This window comes from Triticum aestivum, chromosome 4B (genome assembly GCF_018294505.1).
Source record: "Triticum aestivum cultivar Chinese Spring chromosome 4B, IWGSC CS RefSeq v2.1, whole genome shotgun sequence".
NCBI lineage: Eukaryota > Viridiplantae > Streptophyta > Magnoliopsida > Poales > Poaceae > Triticum > Triticum aestivum.
In genome coordinates, this window is record NC_057804.1 from 332,158,212 (window position 1) to 332,179,293 (window position 21,082).

The 21,082-nt window shown below is 47.5% G+C and overlaps 1 long non-coding RNA gene across 3 annotated transcripts; it reads left to right on the forward strand.

Annotated features, from left to right (window-relative positions):
* Nucleotides 1-1,289: 1,289 nt before the first annotated feature.
* On the forward strand, nt 1,290-5,786 carry LOC123092114 (uncharacterized). Of its 3 annotated transcripts, none has more exons than XR_006444255.1 (5): nt 1,290-1,786; nt 1,907-2,053; nt 3,019-3,097; nt 3,234-3,425; nt 5,540-5,786. It is a non-coding gene; the product is annotated as an uncharacterized lncRNA (long non-coding RNA). The 3 variants fall into 3 exon arrangements; XR_006444256.1 differs by lacking the exon at nt 5,540-5,786 and having other exon boundaries at nt 1,290-1,594; nt 1,698-1,786; nt 3,234-5,532; XR_006444254.1 differs by lacking the exon at nt 5,540-5,786 and having other exon boundaries at nt 3,234-5,532.
* Nucleotides 5,787-21,082: the final 15,296 nt, after the last annotated feature.

Sequence of the window (21,082 nt, forward strand, 5' to 3'; positions counted from 1 at the left end):
GTGGACAGATTCACTAAATATGCACATTTCATAGCCCTTAAACATCCAATCAATGTCAAAGTGGTTACTCAAGCTTTCACAGATAACATCTTCAAGTTGCATGGCCTGCCAACTGTTATTGTGACAGACCGAGACAGAATCTTCACGAGTCACTTGTGGCAGCACCTGTTCAGGAAGATGGGCATCAAATTACATCTCAGCACCTCCTATATCCGCAAACCGATGGACAGACCGAGAGGGTAAACCAATGCTTGGAGAATTACCTAAGGTGCATGGCATTTGCACACCCAAAGAAATGGCACAAATGGCTCTCCACGGCAGAGTGGTGGTACAATACCAGTTTTCACACTGCCCTCAAAATGACACCGTTCCAAGCCCTTTATGGTAAACCTCCCCCATTGATTGCTGAATTAATGCTACCACCTCCAGAGGGAGATGATGCTCAAGCAGAGTTGGACAGAGAGACAATGGCCCAGCAAATCAAAGACAATCTGCTCAAGTCCCAACAGAGGATGAAGCACTATGCTGATAGAAAGAGATCTGACAAGAAATTAGAAGTGGGAGACATGGTCTATGTGAAACTTCAGCCGTACAGACACACTAGTTTGAGAATCCACAAATATCTCAAACTACACTCCAAGTACTATGGACCTTTCAGAGTAATGGAAAAGATTGGTCAGGTGGCATATAAACTTTTACTTCCTAAGGGCTGCCAAATTCACAACACCTTCCACATCAGTCAGCTGAAAAAGCACATTGGACCTGATGCAGTGCCAAACCCCAAACTGCCTCTTTTGGACGAAGAAGGACACGTTCTGATCCAACCCGAGGCCCTGCTCCAAAGAAAGCTGATTCCAAGAGTCCAAGGAGACATCAGCATTCCTGTGGTTCAGTGGCTGATCAAATGGGTTAACCTACCGGTCGAAAATGCTACCTGGGAAGATGCTGCTTTCATTCAGAAGATTTTTCCTGCCTTTCAGCCTTGAGGACAAGTCTGGTCTCACTAGGGGGGAATTGTCAGGACTGTACCCGATTCCGGCAATAGCCTGAACCAGTACAGGGCAGGATTCAGTAACTGGAAGCAAGAGCACCGTCAATCTTCGATCACACGGTCACCAAGACCCACTTACCGTTTCGTCCAGGCGGGACTTCTCTGACCACTGATCTTTAGATGGATGGCTGGAGTGAAAGTGAGCACCGTAGCGTCCGATCAACGCTACCTGTAGTGGAGCCGCACTGTCCTTTTGCTTTTCACTTTCTGTAGCTATTTAGCAGAGCCGATCCTTGTGTGGGAGGGCATCTACTTGTAATTGGGCTGTGCCCTAAGCCGCCGTGTTCCGGCTGGCACAAACCCTAGCTATTTTCCCCCCTGCAATTCCTCTGCAATCCATTCCAATTCGGACAACTTCTTGTGTTTTTATGGTGGAGAATGCTTACAATCATCGACGATTCTAGCTAGGCCCTGTCACCGTCGCCGGCCCTCCCCCTCATCCACGGCCCACCACACATCCTGGAATGCTATGGTGATGCAGCTGGGGCAGGCATCGATGACGCCATCACCGCGGCACACCACGATGCCGTATATGCAGTCTTGGTCAGTTCGTGTGGATGAGGCGCTAGTGAATAGAGCAGTAGATAGGAGCTCAAGGTTTGCTTTGTAGGTGCTCTCATTCATGTGGGTGTCTCTGTAGTAGCAGATCTACGTTAGTGGATTGACGACAGCGACGAATGGCTCGAAGCCGAGAATAAGCAGCAAGACGATGATCATGGCACTGCCTAACCATAGGTAATTCAGCTTTGCCCCCTCCAACAGCTTCCTTGTTATAAGCATCATTTGGAAAACTCGTCTGTCTTACGGTTTGACCGCTTACTTGTTTAGTGATTATCTAATGATATCAGCTTGCAGGCCGTGGAATCAAATTTCGTGGAATACAATAGTGCGGCCGTCCAGGCATCAGCCTGTGTAATGGCTACAAGCAATGCAAGACAAGGGGAGAGAACAATAACAAATCCAGTATGATGCTGACATTTGTCAAGACATTGAAAACCTGAGGTATGCAAGCTTGGTTGCAATATCATGTACTAGCATAGTTTGTAAACTAAGTTCAATATCTTCGATTTTGTAAACGAAGTTTCGACGGGTCCTTTTGATATCCAATGCTGTAGGTGCCTTTTTTAGAGAGGCTGAGGAAGTGCAATTTAGCCTATTGCCGGCTTTCTTAGCGTCAAAAAAAAACAAATTCTTGTGCTATTTTTAATGGACCTAGTGTCATTCTTCATGTCCAGTATGCCCTGTTATTTGTTCTGCAAAACATGGGCAAAAGCAAGTAACCAGCTGGCAAATTCGGTTACCTCCCAGCCAAACGCAGTGCAAAATCTCAAAGTAGTTTGTGGAAAATGCTTATGAACTGGCATAAATAGTAGTACTATGTGAGAAAATCTCAGTGTAGGATCTCACGAATATAGCATCGACTGAGACTCTTAACAAGGTCTTAGTCGACTGAGATTTAGCAAGATTGATATGAGAAACAAGTTTGCAAAACAGTACACCCCAGGAAAACAAATGTGTTTTTAGTAGAACAGTAGGTTTCCCTGGTGGATGTTTTTCATTTTAATGTAAAGAAAAGTGAATGATAAGAGTGATTGTTTGTTTATTCACATTTGATATTCTTTTGAGGAATCACAAGGAGGCCCATATTCTATACATATTCTATACATATATACATATAAGCATTCTATACATATAAACACAAGGAGGCCCTCATATTAATATTATAGTTCATGTCAGGTATTCCATTATTATTATATACATATATATTATTAATTAGTTCAAGTTTTAACCTTGCTAGCTCAAAAATGACCTATCTGGTGGCATTAATTATTAATTAATATTATAGTTTTAACCTCCACCTCTAGCTCATGTATTTTTTGCTTGATTGGATTGAGTTGCAAAAATTATTGTTCAGAGGTGGCTGTAGCTATGCAAATCTCAAAATTTATTTGGCTTTGAGCTTGCAGATGCCAGCACTGCTTGTTTGTATAGATGCTCAAGAAGACTGCTCAAAGGAGGACAGTTTGTAGGACAGTTTGTGTGACAGTGAGTAACATGCCCCCCTCCTTCTCTAGATCCTCTTTCTTGCTTGACTGGGTTGCATTGCAAGAATTACTGTGCATAGGTAGCTGCAGCTGTGCACATATTTTTATCAAATTGCATTCTGGCTTTGATGTTGCAGATGCGAGCACTACCTGTTTGTATAAATGCTGAAGGAGAAAACTGTTCAGAGAAGGACATGTGTGTGTGAGAGAGAGGGAAGGAGAAACAGGGGCCAGGAGTAAGAGGTGAAGAGCAAGGAGAACCACATGTTGTCCCTTTGTCATCGACCCCATCCCGCCGTTGCAGGCTTGTCCCGGTGGCCTTTCGCTTGGTGAGCTGTTACCCTGCCCTAGTTCTTTGTCTCTGCCTCTTTCATGGTTTCTTCCTTTCGAAGATTTCTTTTTTATCTCCCTTCTAAAGGTAAGTTCTGGCTTAGCATCCTTCATGTTGTAACACAAACAAAATATTAGTGATCTGGCAGCAACACCATTTTATGTTGAGTTATCTAATTTAGATGATTGCTACTATACAACTCGACTGCCAAATTATGTAGCTTTTTCTACTTGATAAATAAAGAACCAGGTCACACCATTTTCTTTACTTTATTATTCGGATTATATGCAAGAGTTTTGGTGTGGATTATAGATTCTACAGTTACTCTTAGCTTGTCAGCTTTGTTGATCCTAATTTACGATGTTCACCAAGGATTATAGACCATGGTACCTTCATCTGTTGTCGACAGTTTCCTCTTTCATATTTGATGTTAGTTTGTACAAGCTACTGGGTTGTGCTTAGATGGTATGGTTTCTCTGCTATTTAGAAACTACACTTAACACTCATAAAGTACAATGATTGGATCCTAAACTGAAATATTTATTTTGGCGGCTTTAAAATTTGATGTGGGATGGGCATACGAGTTTGATGTTTGCAGTCCTCTCTGAGCTTCAAGTTGCTCGACAACACGACAAATTCAGTTATAGATTTTTACCAAAGCTAACTGAAATAAAGTTCAGTTCAGCAGACTATGTCTGTTGGAAGGAAGCAAATTTCTTGCCTTCTGAATCCTACGTAGCCATCATATTTTATTTCAGACTGAATCGTCCCAGCTCAGTGTATCCTTGCTAAAATAAGAACATCATTTTTTAGGGGATGCCACAAAATAAAAAACTGACCAGGACTGCATCTCTCATATTTTCTTGCTTAGATTGTTAATCTGAATTCGTGTTTGATATTGTAGTATGGAGGTTTCACAATGATGCATGTTCCGTTGTCGTTTGTTTTCCAACTGCTTTGATATTAATTTACAAGATAGTAAGTTTTATATGTGTGGTTGGATGTCAATCTTTACAGTTTGATGACTAGATTTATCCAAGGAAGAAAAACTGATATTAGTAATTATGTGTCATATATAGATGCAGATCCGAGTTGCCATAATGGAATATGGATGGACAACACAAAATAGCCCAGTTCCTTAATTTTGTGTTTGATGGAAGTATATGGTTCAACTTGTATTGTCCAACATAAATTGACACAAACCTGTGCGCGTTTACTCTGAACGGTAATGTAGTGCATGAATGCTACACACTCTCAATCGCTCCTTTTCCATGTTGGCATCCTACTTCGTTTAATCATGATGATTTTGCTCGCAGATAACAATAGTCTTGCAAGCTTGATCCCCATCATAAATCGAATACTCTTGGGATGCATTTTGATTTAACTTATTTCTTTCTTTGGATTCATTTATGTATCATTGTTTGTTTCCAAGTGGTTGTCACTCGGGTTTCTGATAACTGTAGTGTGGGTCTTGCCAGAGTGGTGTAAGGTGGTGTTGTTATGGAACTTTGCAGCTGCTCCTAGATCGATTCAACCTCCATCTGAATGTTTTAGTTCATCTATGCTTTTGAAATTTTTCTACAGAATAGTGAGGTTATAGTTATTCCCAAACGCCTTGTGGAGAGTATTCTTAATTGTATTCGCTGCTTCGGGTGCTTGTCTATATGTATTATGAGTATTCACCTATAGCTTGATATCCTACGAGAGGAGGACATTTATACGTGTTTCTCAATGATTTTCACTAATCTATCCATGTTGTCATACAGAGATGCTAACAAACACGACAACATGATTAGTGCGCACAGTTCCGTCTCAAGAGACGTGCCCAGGGCGTGTCCCAGCCACTAGTGGTCTACAATTACTAACTGATATGAGTTACCACTGTATTTTTCTTCTTCTAATTACAACATGTATACATGTGTGTTATAAGTTCAATTATATATGAAGATGCCTATATGTTGTTTTTCAATTTACTTCCACAAAACTACAAACTGGGTATTCCTATTTTACAGATATAAGTTGCATCATAATAATCTTCACATTTTAGTTGCATCATAATAATCTTCTTCTTCTAGTCTTCTTCTTCTAACTTTCTTCTTTCCCATTTTGTAGATTTGCTTCAGATCACAGAAGCTTTGGTTGGAGTGCTTGTCTTTAGTTTTTGTTTTGACTTTGTGAAACTTGCTACCTATGATGAAACTGTGTAATATTGATGAAACTATGTATATGTATGGATGAGACTTGCTACTATTGGTAACATGTGTTGGATATGTGTTTGATATATATGTGTTCATGACTATTGGTAATATCTGTTGAATATGCTATATTGGTCATATAAATATATTTGTGTTTGATTTTCTGTGAAAATGAATTGATATAAGAAAAAACAAAATTAAATGGGGCAATATAGGCACTTTGCCATCAGCTGGCAGATGGCAAAGAGCTTTGCCATCAGCTGGCAGATGGCAAAGAGCTTTGCAATCAGCTGGCAGATGGCAAAGAGGCCACGTGTCATCTACATGTAAAATTTGGGCTGACCTATTTGGGCCCTTTGCCATCTACCAGCAGATGGCAAAGCTCTTTGCCATCTGCTGGCAGACGGCAAAGCATGCAGCCTTTGCCATCTGCGGGCAGACGGCAAAGAGCTTGAAGCATTTGCCATCTGCTGGCAGACGACAAAGTATGTCGTTAGCCTTCTAACGGGGCTAACCCCGTTAAGAGGCTTTGCCATCTGCCAGTTGATGGCAAAGGCACAGGCTCTTTGCCATCAGCCAGCAGACGGCAAAGAAGCCTTTACCGGCAGGGTTTCAGACAAACTGTTTGCCATCTGCTGGCAGATGGCAAAGCCTTTGCCATCCACCGACCATGCCTTTGCCATCTGCCATGGCAGATGGCAAAGTGCCAGATTCCAGTAGTGGATGGCCTTGGCAAAGAGGCGGCAGCATCAGTCGAAGGAAGCGACAGTGGCAGCTTGGCCCGAAGATGACGGGCAATGGGGGCGTCGGCCCCTGGTTCGAAGCAAAGGCGAGGTGCTGGCCTCGAGCGACACTCATCAGCGGGAACAGTGACGGGGTCGCAGCGCGATGGGGATGGAGGTGCTCGTGAGCAGTCAATGAAGGAGGACATCGGCGTAGGATCTCGAGGCCATGGGGATGGTCGATAGAAGGAGGCGCGGGCGAGGCGAAGCAGGAGAGGTAGTCGAGGTGCTAGTGCAGGTGGCGACGAGACGAGGCGGAGAGGAAGGTCGACGGGGAGGCAGCGGCCTTGGCGATGGAGGGTGGCGAGGTCGCGATGGAAGGAGTCGCGCAGGGGAAGGAGGTCGAGCGCGGGCGCTGGGCGGCAACAAGGCTCTCCAGCCGGCGCGTTGAACAGCGAGGCAGGCGGGGATTGAGAGGCTTGCGCGAGGGAGGAGATTGACCGAGGCGCTGCAGAAGCGGCGCCAGGGGACGAGCAAGGCGGCGATCGGGCGCGAGCGCTCTGTCTCTCTTCTTGGCAGCACGGGAGGGCACGAGAGGGTGAGAGCGAGGGGTCAAAGAGAGATGGTGGCGCTGCAGGGAAGCGAGAGGGAGAGATCGAGAGGAGGGGGTCGGGGCTAGAGTTAACTAGGTTTAGGTGGGGCGGCTAGGCTAAAGTGGTCGGCTGGGCCTCAGGATGGGCCTTAGAGGCCGGCCCAGTGCAGAGGAAATGGCCAGAGGTCTGGTCGCCTGGTGAAAAAAAGGTTTTCCTCATTGAAAAATAGAAGAGGGGCCAAAGGATTTATTTGGAGGTCTAAATAAATCCAAATTTAGCTGAAATTTGGCAAGTGGCCTCACTGGAATATATGAAGGCTCCACAAGAAGGACTGGAGGCAAAAGGAGAATAGAGCAACGATGTGAATATTGGGAAACGAAAGGAACTTTAAAATGCAAGTGGGTTGTGGTTAATTCCAAATAATGGAATACTTTATAATAGCTCCCTAATATTGGAGGATATGTTATAAAGAGAAGTCACCCTTCCCTCGATTTAAATGGATCAAAGATTCATACAGTTTATTAAAAGAGTTATAAAATTAATGGTATGATGACATGATGACATGATGCAATGCAAACGAAGCTAGGAAGAATGCAACAAACAAATACATTGCACGACGAAACTCGGAATAGCTGGAAGTCTTCTGGAGCGTCGGTCTTGGGGCGTTACAACACTCTACCACTACAAGAGGATCTCGTCCAGAGATCTAGGATGGCACCGGAGAGAAACGGAAGAGGAAGAGAAGAGGTAAAACTAAGTTGCTTCTTGGACGAACGAGATTGCAAACAATCCGTTAAAAAAGAGGAACAAGGAACATTACGAGAACTTGAAGGTTGCAAAGACATGAATCAAGAGTTTAATGGACAAGATAGAATTCGAAACCACTCCGATTAAAACAAGATGAGAGAGGAAAAATTCGGGAAACACTCCGGTTGAACATGGAAGGATAGAACATGAACTTGAGAAGATGGGATGATACTTGATGAAATCAACAACACACTGCCTCCGAAACTATTGAAAGAATGGCATAATGGGTAAGAAGGATTTCAGACAACACTCAGATTGAAAAGAGAGGCAAAACTTGATAAGATGAAAGAACATGAATGAGAACACAACACTCCGGTTAAATGGATAAGCAAGAAAATAACATGATCTTGACAAAACGAGATGATGGGTCAACGAGAGCAACCTCACAAAGCCTCCGGACGAAAGAATAGAAGATAGATCATTGGAATAACAGAATGGAGAAGGAAATGCCAAGTTCTGCCACAAATGAGCTTGGAAAGCATCCTTCCAAGAAGGTTATAACGGAGTTGTTGGAAAACCCACAACGAAACAAATAAGCTTGTAGTGGGCTTATGGAAATTGAGGCGAAAATTCTGCCACTACAGAAACAAATAATATAATTGATAACACCAACAAGATGAAAAATTTCTTCCACCAAGATGATAGAGAGATAACTTGGACCATTGATGATCACCACAATAGCAACATACCTTAGGGAAGGCTTTAGGTGAAATATGACACAAGATAACTCGAATGAAGAGATTGATGGATTTAAAATACCTCATTCTTGACAACATGTGAATCTCAAAACATGAATGTAAATTGTCAAGAATGATATAACACCATCTTAAAAGATAAGGTAGGATAATTGCACTTTCGAATGCGAGACGAAGAATGCTTGAACGCCTTAGAACAAAACATGTGTTGAGCACCATGTTTAATTTAGAGTATAGCTTGGCGGATGCTAACTTCGAGAGAAATCTTGAAGAACAACTGAAGAATGAAAAGAATCCTTAAAGAACCACCATGTAGAGCCTCCATGAAGAAATCCGGTAATAAAAGGATGATAAAAAGAAAGAGAAGTTCAAAACACAAGGTGCAGCCTTGCGATGATTTAGATGGAGCTTCGCGACAAGATAAAGCGGAAAATTTGGAACTCCGGAAAAGAAAAGATGAAGCATCTCGAACCGAGAAATGTGACATGATGAATAACTCTGGAAAGAAGAAACTAGATCACTTGGATGAAACAATAATAAGAATTATGTTATGCGTATCCTTCACCAATTTAAATTGATGACAAGCAACAGATTTGGCATAGTACTTATTCTCATAGAAACGATTAAGAGAGATATAGTGTAAACCTGAGAAGGTATAGATGGAACCACCGGTGGGATTTGGGAACAACGAATGAATTGATATGATAATGAAGGAAATGAAATCTTGAACGAACCACCGTAAGAATTGAAAATGAAAGTAGCAAAGGCACTATTCATCAGGAAGAATTGGAGAAAAAGAAAACGAAGATACTTGAGAGGATTTAGATACATGAGAACAAAGAGATCATGAACTGATTAGAGGGTATTTGAACGATGCACTGGTAAGATTTGGAGAACGATAGCTACACGCTGAGAATGAAGAATTATGACATGATGGCCTTCGGAGGAAAGCAATGGAAACACTCATGAAATTCTCCGGATGGGTATGAAAAGAATTCTCACAATCGAAAACAATTATGAGAGGATGGCATCAAGCTTGAACTACGCATCTTTGGAAGAATGGGTAAGGATTTAAGAGGAACTCTTCTTCGGTCTTCAAAATCCAAGAACGACGACGAGAAACACCACCATGAATTATTGAGACACTCCGGAAGGATTAAAAGAGGAAAGGTTAAGCCAAAGCTGAAAAGAATTTGAAAGCGACCTTGGAGAAGGCATGTGACTGATGATAATTCATTCTTACGTCAAACTTGGAAATGAATTTGAGAATGGCTTCGGGAAAATTAGAAGAGTCAGGTAAGATCCTAGGAAAAGGCATGTGGGTTAGGGCCCACTCGAAAGAAACATCGTTGAAGGATTGCTTGAAATAGATATTGCACCGGTAGAATTAAATAGCTTGAAGGAGAGAAAAAACCTCGAAATAACTCGAACGGATTAAGAATGGAAACACGAGTCTTCTGAGATATCTTCAATACTCCAGAACAAATGAATGGCCAGGAGTGGATGATTAAGAGGTGCATCGGCATGAGAAAACATTTGAAACGAGGAAAGGATATGATCGACAAAGTTTGCATTGAATCTACCGGAGAAGAAACAACAAGGAAGGATGATGAACTTGAAGCTTCGTTAGTATCTTCATGGGAAATCACCGGACAAGAACATTGAAAGAAAAGAATGAAGAGACTTCTCACAAATAAAGGTTACATGATTAAGAAATATGAGTCCTTAAAGAAAAGGGTGGGAGGGCAGGAAAACAAAGACGACTTGGGACGGATGAAACAAACACCATTGAGAAAACTTAGAATTTATATTGCGAATGGGAAAAATGATAATATTAACCTAGAGAGAAGCATGCCGGTTAGGGAAGAATTGTCATGACGACCTCGATGATCAAGAAGGATTAGTATTCACATAGCAATATGAGAACACCATTTTGAAAAGGTATGAATTCAACATTTGACTTCGAAGCAACTCAAATACCACAACTCAAAACAAAACAAAGGATTTGGCTTGCAGGATAAGCCGGAAACAAACATATGATAGACCCCATATCGTATCAAGTGTCTGTTGGAAAGATATCCTACGATATACTTGAATTCACACTTATAAACTCCCGAAACTTTCTGGTTATGCAATCTGGTGTTGGGGATACATGGGAAGCAATATATCTCACCCAAACTAAAAATCCCTACATCCAATTGTATCCATCCGTCAAGACATAACCAAGAAACATTCGGAAATCGTGTACCTCAACCTTTGAAAAGCATCCGTTATACGAGCTATGGCAATACTCCCGAACTCCCTAGTACTGGGTGGAGTCGAGGTTATCTTACCACTAGCTGCATAAAAGAGATTTTCGATGTCGGCGAAACTCAGGTATTCCAGAACTGCAACGATAAAATTATGACGACAACACCTCAGAGCTCAACTCCCCGGGACACTGCCACAACCTCTAAATGTCAGGAGGCACCAAGAACAATGTTCTCGTCATAAGAATATCGGAATGATCCCAAGATACCCGCGTGATCCTAAAAATAATTTAGTGAAATTTGAGGAGAGGAAAGACAAAACATCTACGTCAGGAGGCCTCACTAGAGCGACGAAGGGACTGAGGAGTAAAAAGAATCCTTCTCTCCGATATATATAATCCTAAGACTCAAAACATTTTTGTTCTAGACTCAACAACGGCAGCGATTCGATCAAGCAGGGGGCTCCTAAGTCAGGGATGGCTCTGATTACCAACTTGTAACACCCACGATGCGGCTATATCTCTCATGTGTCGAGGCACGACTTAGAGGCATAACCGCATTGTAGGTTTTGTTGCAAGAAGGGTCATCTTCACACAATCCCATGTAATGAACAAGAATGGTATAAAGAGAGTTGGCTTACAATCGCCACTTCACACAATCCATAAATAAATTCATACATCATTCAAAACACACACATAGTCCGACTACGGACGAAGCCAAAAGAAAAAAAGATAACCCAACTGCTGGATCCCTGATCGTCCCAACTGGGCTCCACTACTGATCAACATGAAACGAAACATAGCAACAACCAAGATCTTCGTTCAGCTCCCATATGAGCTCAGTTGCAACACCTGCACTGGTATCATCGGCACCTGCAACTGTTGTGATAGTATCTGGTGAGTCACGAGGAGTCCGCAATCTCAAAACCCGCGAGATCAAGACTATTTAAGCTTATGGGTAGGAAGTGGTAATGAGGTGGAGTTGCAGCAAGCACTAAGCACATATGGTGGCTAACATACGCAAATAAGAGCGAGAAGAGAAGCAATGAAACGGTCGAGAAGCTAGAAGTGATGAAGAAGTGATCCTGAAACTACCTACCCACAATCATAACACAAAGACCGTGTTCACTTCCCGGACTCCGCCGAAAAGAGACCATCACGGCTACACACGCGGTTGATGCGTTTTAATTAAGTCAAGTGTCAAGTTCTCTACAACCAGATATTAACAAATTCCCATCTGCCACATACCCGCGGGCACGGCTCTCGAAAGTTTATACCCTGCAGGGGTGTCCCAACTTAGACCATCACAAGCTCTCATGGTCAACGAAGGATATTCCTTCTCCCAGGAAGACCCGATTAGTCTCTGAATCCCAGTTTACAAGACATTTCGATAATGGTAAAACAAGACCACCAAAGCCGCATGATATGCCGACAAATCCCGATAGGAGCTGCACATATCTCGTTCTCAGGGCACACCGGATGAACACTACATACAACTAAAACCAACCCTCAAGTTTCCCCGAGGTGGCGCTGCAAGTGGCTCTAGTTTGGACCAACACTCAGAGGAGCACTGGCCCCGGGGGGGGGGTTAAAATAAAGATGACCCTCGGGCTCGCGAAAACCCAAGGGAAAAAGGCTTAGGTGGCAAATGGTAAAACCAAGGTTGGGCCTTGCTGGAGGAGTTTTATTGAAAGCGAACTGTCAAGAGGGTCCCATAAATCACCGAACCGCGTAAGGAACGCAAAATCAAGGAACATAACACTGGTATGACGGAAAATAGGGCGGCAAGAGTGGAACAAAACACCAGGCATAGGGCCGAGCCTTCCTCCCTTTACCAAATATATAGGTGCATTAATTAAATAAGAGATATTGTGATATCCCAAAATAATCTTGTCCAACATGGAGCAATCTTCAACTTCACCTACAACTAACAATGCAATAAGAGGGGCTGAGCAAAAGCGGTAACTTAGCCAAACAACAGTTTGCTAGGAAGGTGGGTTAGAGGCTTGACATGGCAATATGGGAGGCATGGTAAACAAGTGGTAGGTAGCGCAAGCATAGCGATAGAGCGAACAACTAGCAAAGCAAAGATAGAAGTGATGTCGAGGGTATGGTCATCTTGCCTGAAATCCCGCAAGGAAGAAGAACGAGTCCATGAAGTAGACAAACCAATGTAGTTGAATGAATCCTCACAAACGCAATGTTACCGGAACTATCAAGTAGACGCCCAACCGGAAAGAAGCAAACAACATGGTAAACAACCATCACATAAGCATGGCATGATGCACAATCAAGTATGATGCATGTCCGGTTTAAATATGCATGGCATGGCAAGGCGAAGCAAACAACACTACCATTTAAGTATAGCTCAATATGCAACGAGTTGCATATTGACGGAACACCACATATAATTATTTAGTTCTCTCTTGTTTAAGCTACCTAACAATATTAAATGTGGTTAAACATGGCAAGAGGTGACACATAAGTAATCTACCTATCTCGGCAAGTTTAAATGAGGCCGAAAATAACAAACAACAATTCCGTAAAATCCTCATATGTCAATTATCAATATGATGCAAACAACAGTTTTGAGCATTTAACTGTGGTTATCATGATGCGGATGACATATGCAAGTCTTATGCAATTTTATGAAATGTTAACATGAGCATGTTATGAAGCATTTGTCACCGTTGCGAAATGAAAGGGGTGCCACGGCAACAAATTCGAAAATGATGCCATGGCAACGTTCCGGTTCCGATAACTCGTTGAGGGACCGGTGCAAACAAAGATGTGGATGTGCGGAACATGCAAAAGATGGTGGGGTGATCCCGTTTACCGGGTTCCCACGGGTCGGCGACATGGTAAACAATGAGGAACGTGCAAAGACAACTCAGACACGGTGCAAACATGGGCATCTCATACAACACATATTCATTCTCAGAAGGTCGTCTCGGCAGTTATACCTTTGAAGCGTGCGTTTTCAGAGTGGTTTGAGTTCGTCGAGGGAAGTAGTGGTACTCATGGGTCGTAGTGGAAGTAGTTGTACATGTTTCCGTAGTCGTACGCACTCCATAGATGATCGGGGTCATGACGAGGAACTTGATGTCCACTGGGTCAACGGTAGTGGTACTATTCGTCGGTCGTCGTGGTTCTTGGGGTCTTCGGAATTGTCGGTCTCGATTCTTGTGACGGTAGTGGTACACGTGGTAGATGAACTTGGCGATCCGAATGGTACTTGGTGGGTCGTCGAGGTACGTGTTCTTGGCGATCCCGTAGATGCGGTAGAGGTACTTGACGCGTCACCATGTAGTCGAGCTTGGCGGTCTTGGAGAACCGTAGTGGTAATGGGCGAGATACACGGCCATGGTAGTCTTTGGACTTGGTTTTCCCGTACATGACTCCACGAGTCCTGGGGTAACTCAGCGATGGCCTTGGCAAAGAGGCGGCAACATCAGTCGAAGGAAGCGACAGCGGCAGCTTGGCCCGAAGATGACGGGCGATGGGGGCGTCGGCCCCTAGTTTGAAGCAAAGGCGAGGCGCTGGCCTCAAGCGATGCTCATCGGCAGGAACAGTGACGGGGTCGTAGCACCATGGGGAGGGAGGTGCTCGTGAGCAGCCGATGAAGGTGGATGTCAGCACAGGATCTTGAGGCCATCGGGATGGCCGATAGAAGGAGGCGCGGGCGAGGCGAAGCAGGAGAGGTAGTTGCGGCGCTAGTGCAGGTGGCGACAAGACGAGGCGGAGAGGAAGGTCGACGGGGAGGCTACGGCCTTGGCGAATGAGGGTGGCGAGGTCGCGATGGAAGGAGTCGCGCAGGGGAAGGAGGTCGGGTGCTGGCGCTGGGCGGCGACGAGGCTCTCCAGCCGGCGCGTCGAACAGGGAGGCAGGCGGGGCCTGAGCGGCTTGCGCGAGGGCATAGATTGACCGAGGCGCTGTAGAAGCAGCGCCACGGGAAGAGCACAGCGGCGATCGGGCGCGAGCACTCCGTCTCTCTTCTTGGCGGCATGGGAGGGCACGAGAGGGTGAGAGAGAGGGGTCAAAGAGAGATGGCGGCATTGCTGGGAAGCGAGAGGGAGAGATCGATAGGAGGGTGTTGTGGCTAGGGTTAACTAGGTTTAGGTGGGGCGACTGGGCCTGAGGATGGGCCTTAGAGGCCGGCCCAGTGGAGAGGAAATGGCCAGAGGTCTGGTCGCCTGGTGAAAAGAAAGAAAAAAAGGTTTTCCTCATTGGAAAAGAAAAGAGGGGCCAAAGGATTTATTTGGAGGTCTAAATAAATCCAAATTTAGTTGAAATTTGGCAAGTGGCCTCACTGGAATATATGAAGGCTCCACAAGAAGGATTGGAGGCAAAAGGAGAATAGAGCAACGATGTGAATATTCGGAAACGAAAGGAAATTTAAAATGCAAGTGGGTTGTGGTTAATTCCAAATAATGGAATATTTTATAATAGCTCCCTAATATTGGAGGATATGTTATAAAGAGAAGTCACCCTTCCCTCGATTTAAATGGATCAAAGATCCATACAGTTTATTAAAAGAGTTATTAAATTAATGATATGATGGCATGATGACATGATGCAATGCAAATGAACCTAAGAAGAATGCAACAAACAAATACATCGCACAGCGAAACTCGGAATAGCTGGAAGTCTTCTGGAGCGTCGGTCTCGGGGCGTTACACGCTGGCTCCATAGCATTGACCTCACGTGCCCACTGTAAGCTGGTGAGAGGAGTGCAAAGACGCACCCCCGTCAATGTATAGAGCACAAGTTGCCTTTTGTAACTCCTGCTCACTTGTTTCTTCTTCATCGCTCTTGTCATCACATTCCTTCTTCTCATGGCCTCTGGCAGGTTTCCCATGATGCTGAAAGACTTTGCTGGGGCGACCTCCTCTGCCACCTCGGCCCTTCCCACCAAAGCCATCTTGGTCTCTCTCTTTGTCACACTTATCGTATTCAGCCTTCTGCTTCTTTACGAGTTTCTCAACTTGATGACACTCTTGGAGATCATGGCCCTTGGTCTAATGGATCTTGCAGTATGGCTCATTAGATTTCCGAGCCTTCTCGACCATCGCAGCTTCCCGAGAGTCAGTGTGCGCGGTAGCTTCCTTGTCGAGGGCTCCGATCTTGACCTTCTTGCCGGTACTAGGAATGCCAGATCCCTCGACAGCCAGAACTGTTTTCTCCTTGCGCTTCTTGATGTGTTTCTTGTTCTTCTTCTTCTGGCTGGCAGTATCATCATCGTCTTCTGAGTCGATGTCGATGTCATCCTCTTCTATGGGGATCCGCCTCCCCTCCTCTGTATGGGCACACTTATCTACCAAGGTCTAAAGCTCATTCACTGTCTTGGGAAACTGGACGTTCATCTTGGAACGTATCCTCCGGTTGTGTATGTTGGACTGGAACGCAGCAATCACAGCTGCCGGGTGGATATCCGGAATGTTTCTGTGCACCTGGCTGAACCCCTGCATGTACTTTCGCAAACTCTCCCCTTCCTTTTTTGGAAGGAGCTACAGATCACTGGGCCGTCCTGGTTCCTGATGGTCGCCCGTGAAGGCACCAACAAACTCATGGCACAAGTCAGCCCAGGTTGAGCTAGAGTTTTCTGGCAAGTGCATCAGCCACGACCACACGTTTGGCTTGACTGCCAAAGGGAAGTAGTTGGCGAATACCTTCTCATCTCTTCCTCCGGTAGCTTGAACAACAATGATGTAGATGCTCAAGAACTCTACCGGGTTCAAGCTTCCATCATATTTTCTGGTATCTCTGGCTTGAACACATGGGCAGATGGCCAACGGACTTGCTGTAGTTCCCGAGTGAAGCGGGGAAACTGTCGGCGTTCTGGGAACGAGGGTCCCCAGACTTGCCTGCCTGTGACGTGGCTCAAGGGGTGGCCCAGTACGGCCCGTCTACATCAACCCAAGCTCAAGACCCTCACGAGGGTCCAAGCCTCGCGTTGCAGACGATGCAAGGCTTCCTCAGGGGCGGCCTCACCAGGCAGGCTCGCGAGGAGGCGGAGAGATCAAGGCAGGGGTACCTTGCGAGGTGGTCGTGACGCAAGCCACGACGATCGAGACCAGGCGGGTGCCAGGCGGGTGCCATCCTGCGCAGTGTCCTCATTTCCTCTTTGGTGCAAAGGGGGCAAGTGCAGGCGCGGAGTACCGAGGCATCAAGCAAAGGTTACCTATCGGTGCAACAAGACTAAGACCAGTAAAGCGGCAGGACGGAGGTCACAGTGGAGCCCAAGACGGCATCATCGCCAGTGCCTTTGGCAGTTGAAGACCAACTTTAGTCAGGATAGCTTGTACTAGCTGTTCCCCTTCAAAATGGCCGTTGTTGGCTTCCTTCCCGCTCAATATTTGGGAAGAGGACCAGGGCCTCTATAAATAGAGATAGCCACCACAGTAGGGATCATCTCATCTAGAGTCAATCGAATCCACCCATGTAGAATACCACACCAGCTCAAGATCGCCCCTCACGAGGTTGTTCTTCCTCTGTACTGTTCATTATCAGCCCTTGTGGCAATCCACCACCACACACACTAGAGTAGGGTATTACACCACAATGGTGGCCCGAACTAGTATAAACCTTGTGTCCCTCGTGTTGTTCATCGTGTAGCTTAGATTCACGGCGAGGCGTTGGGACGTGGATCGGTAGGAAGTAGATCTTCGCGTGCACCCCAGAGTTCAAACCTGAAGGGTTTTGCTGGAACCCGATATTCGACATTTGGCTTGCCAGGTAGGGGTGCGCTAGAATCTTTCTTCCCTATTCCAGGTTCGATCGTTCAACGCATCCATGCCTGACGCTCGCCGAGCTCACGCCGAGCGTCGGGCTTCCCTCGCCGCCCGTGTCGCCCAGATGGCTCCCGTCGGTGGGCCTCCCCGTCGTTCTCCATGGCCTGCCACCAACGCTGCCACCGGCCCGGCGGGGAACAAGCAGCAAGCATCGTCGCTGCATCCCTTGGTGCGGCGCGAAGGCCGCACCGCCACTCCGTCACTAACTCCAGCTGGTTCGTCGTCTCACGCTCGTCGCACTCCCACGGACACGCAGGCTGCATTTCTCCTAGCACGTGAGCTCCTGCACTACCGCCCCGTCGACGACCTCTATGAGGAGTGGCTCGCTCGCATCACTGAGCTCGTCGGCGCCGCAGGGGTCTCTCCTGTACCGTCCCTCTCGCTACCTCGGCCTTCGTCCTGCATGGGTGATGCAGCTCAGGAGGTGCCTCCGCCACCACCTCCCCAAGAAGGTGCCCTGGATCCAAGGAGCACGGCCCCTAGACGAGACCCACCACATCCAGCGCCTGCTAAACAAGAAAGGAGTTGCCAAGAGATCCCTCGGCCTCAAGAAGGTGCTCGCGTGCTCCTCGCTCTAGAATATCAACACCTCATCCTTGCGCTAGCACGTCAAGACCCCACGCTGCCCCTGGCGGCGGCGCGCGGGAATCTCCAAGAGCAAGCCCCATGTCTGCAAAGGGCTCCGGTGGCCACTGCAGGCTGCCGTGCCTTCACCACCGAGCTACGCAGTGTCACCTGGCCGGGCAAGTTCAAGCCGGATCTGCCTCCTCGGTACGACGTCACTGCCGACCCCGCAGAGTTCCTACAGCTCTACGAGCTGGGCATCGATGCGGCCAACGGAGATGAAAAGGTCATGGCGAACTTGTTTCCCATGGTGCTCAAGGATGGTGCCCGCACCTGGCTCCTGAACCTACCCCTCGGCTCGATCTCCTCTTGGGTCGAGATGCACAGCCGCTTCATCGCCAACTTCCAGGGCACTCGCGACCGTCCTCCAGTCGTGAGTGACCTACGCCGCATCAAGCAGCAACATGGAGAGACCTTGCAGAAGTACATCCAACGCTTCAACAGCGCTCGCCTCAAGATTCCCAAGGTGACCGAGGAGGCCATCATCTCGGTGTTCTCTTACGGCATCCGCGACATCAAGATGAAGGAGGAGCTAGCTATCCACGAGGATCTGTAAACATCTCTGGAGTTGTTCAACCTGGCAACCAAGTGCGCAAGGGCTGAGGAGGGGCACCTCTCCCTTCTCGAGCTTCTAGCTGCTGACCCAGAAGAGAAGAAAGCCAAGGCCAAGGACGTGAAGCGCAAAGGAGCAGCTATACTCGCAGCAGAACCAGACACAAAGCATGGCCGTTCGAGAAGGACGCATCGGTCGATGCCCCGAGCACAATGTTCGGGGCTATGGCCGAGGAGGAGGAAGAGGTGGAGGATGATGGGATGACCGGGCCCCTCGCCAGGAGTGGTGTGACCGCCCTTGCGAGGATCGCTGGCAGGACCAGCCTCGCGAGGGGGCTTGGAGGGATCAGCCTCGTGAGGACCGCCCTCAGGGCAACGCAGGCCTGCCTCCTCTGCCACCACCGCCAAGAAGGAATGACGATGATCACCAGGAAGAGGGGCTGGGGGCTTCGAGGAGCCATGTGCTATTGCTTGCATCTTGGGCGGTGCCCAGGCCCTAGCCTCTCAGCGCACCTTCAAGCAGTTTGCTCACGAGGTGAACGCAGTTCTCCCCAAGATCGAGCCCACGCGCCCTCTCAGGTGGTCCACGTGTGCCATCAAGTTCAGCTCAGCGAATCAGCTCAAATGTGCGGCTACACCTGGCGTCCTCCCAATGCTTTGTTCCCCAGTCATCAGCAATGTGTAAGTTACCAGGACCCTCATCGATGGCAGCGCAGGGCTCAACGTTCTGTCCGTCGAGACATTCAACAATCTCCAAGTGCCATATGATCAACTTCAGCCAACCAAGCCTTTCTCAGGAGTCACTGATGGCTCCACCACCCCGATAGGGCAGGTTCGCCTCCCTGTCTCCTTCGGGCAGGGCAAGAACTATCATACCGAGCTCATCGACTTCGACATTGCCACATTCAACTGCCATACAATGCCATCCTTGGGTATCCAGCCCTGGCCAAGTTCATGGCAGTGAATCAGCGTGGTTACAATGTCCTCAAGATGCCGAGAAGCGGCGGAATCATCACAGTCCCATGCAAAGAGAAGGATGCGGTGTGCTCCCTCGAGCGTGCCTTCCAAGCTGCATCAGTCGAAGACCCAGACAACAAGAGTGAGAACCCTCCCAAGGCAGTTCCTAAGAAGAAGAAGACATCACCCAGCTCAAGGCCTCAAAAGGTAGGCACCTCTGGAGGCGCCGCGTCAGGATCTGCGCCCGTGCAAGGGGCGCCTCCCTCCGCTGCATAGGAAGGCGCGCCCGGCGCCCTCCTCGGTCGAGGCTCGAGGGCTCTCTCCTGGAGGGCCTCAGACTTTGCCAAGATCACGAGGGGGAGCTCGGGAACCACTTGGAGGCGTGCTTCGCGGCACGTTTCCCTCAGGAAGGCATGGGGCAAGGAGGGCCCAGCCCTCAGGAGTTCATCACCAAGGCTGTCGGTGTTCTGGGAACGGGGGTCCCCAGATTTGCCTGCCTGTGGCCTGTGGTGTGGCTCAAGGGGCGGCCCAGCATGGGCCATCTTCATCAGCACGAGCTCAAGACCCTCGCGAGAGGCCAAGCCTCACGGGGCGGACGACAGGAGGCTTCCTTAGGCACGGCCTCGTCAAGCTGGCTCACGAGGAGGTGGAAAGATCAAGGTGGGGTACCTCAGGAGGTGCCCATGACGCAAGCCATGACGACCAAGGGCGCCAGGCGGGCGGCAGCCCGCGCAGTGTCCTTCTTTCCTCTTTGGTTCAAAGGGATCAAGTGCAGGCGAGAGCATCAAGCAAAGGCATCCATTTCGGTGCAACAAGACCAAGACCAGCAGAACGGCAGGATGGAGGTCATCGTGGAGCCCAAGCCGGCATCACCACCAGAGCCTTTGGCAGGCAAGGACCAACTTTAGTCAGGATAAGTGTACTAGATGTTCCCCTTCAAAATGGCCAGTTGTTGGCGCCCTTCCCGCTCAATATTTAGGAGGAGGCCCAGGGCCTTTGCCTATAAATAGGACTAGCCACCACAAGATAGAAAAAGGGGATCCTCACCAGGAAGCCAGTAGAAAGAGCGACTGAACCCCCCTTTGCGGTTCATCGCACCAGCCAAGAACAGACCCTCGCGAGGCTGCTCTCCCTTGTATTGTTCATCATCAGCCCAAGAGGCAATCCACCACACCACACACTAGAGTAGGGTATTACACCACAATGGTGTCCTGAACTAGTATAAACTCTGTGTTTCTTGTGTTGTTCTTTTGATTGCTTAGATCCTAGCATGGCGGCATGGCGTAGGCAGTAGAAGGCTAGATCTCCATGCGCACCCCAGAGTTCGAACCTAGAGGGTCTGCCAGAACCCGAAATCCGACATTTGGCGCGCTAGGTAGGGGTGCACCGGAGCTCCTCCTTCCGCCAACCCGCTCTCCGCCAACACCATGACTCGCCCTGCGATGAGCGGCGTGCCGTCCGCTCCGTTCGT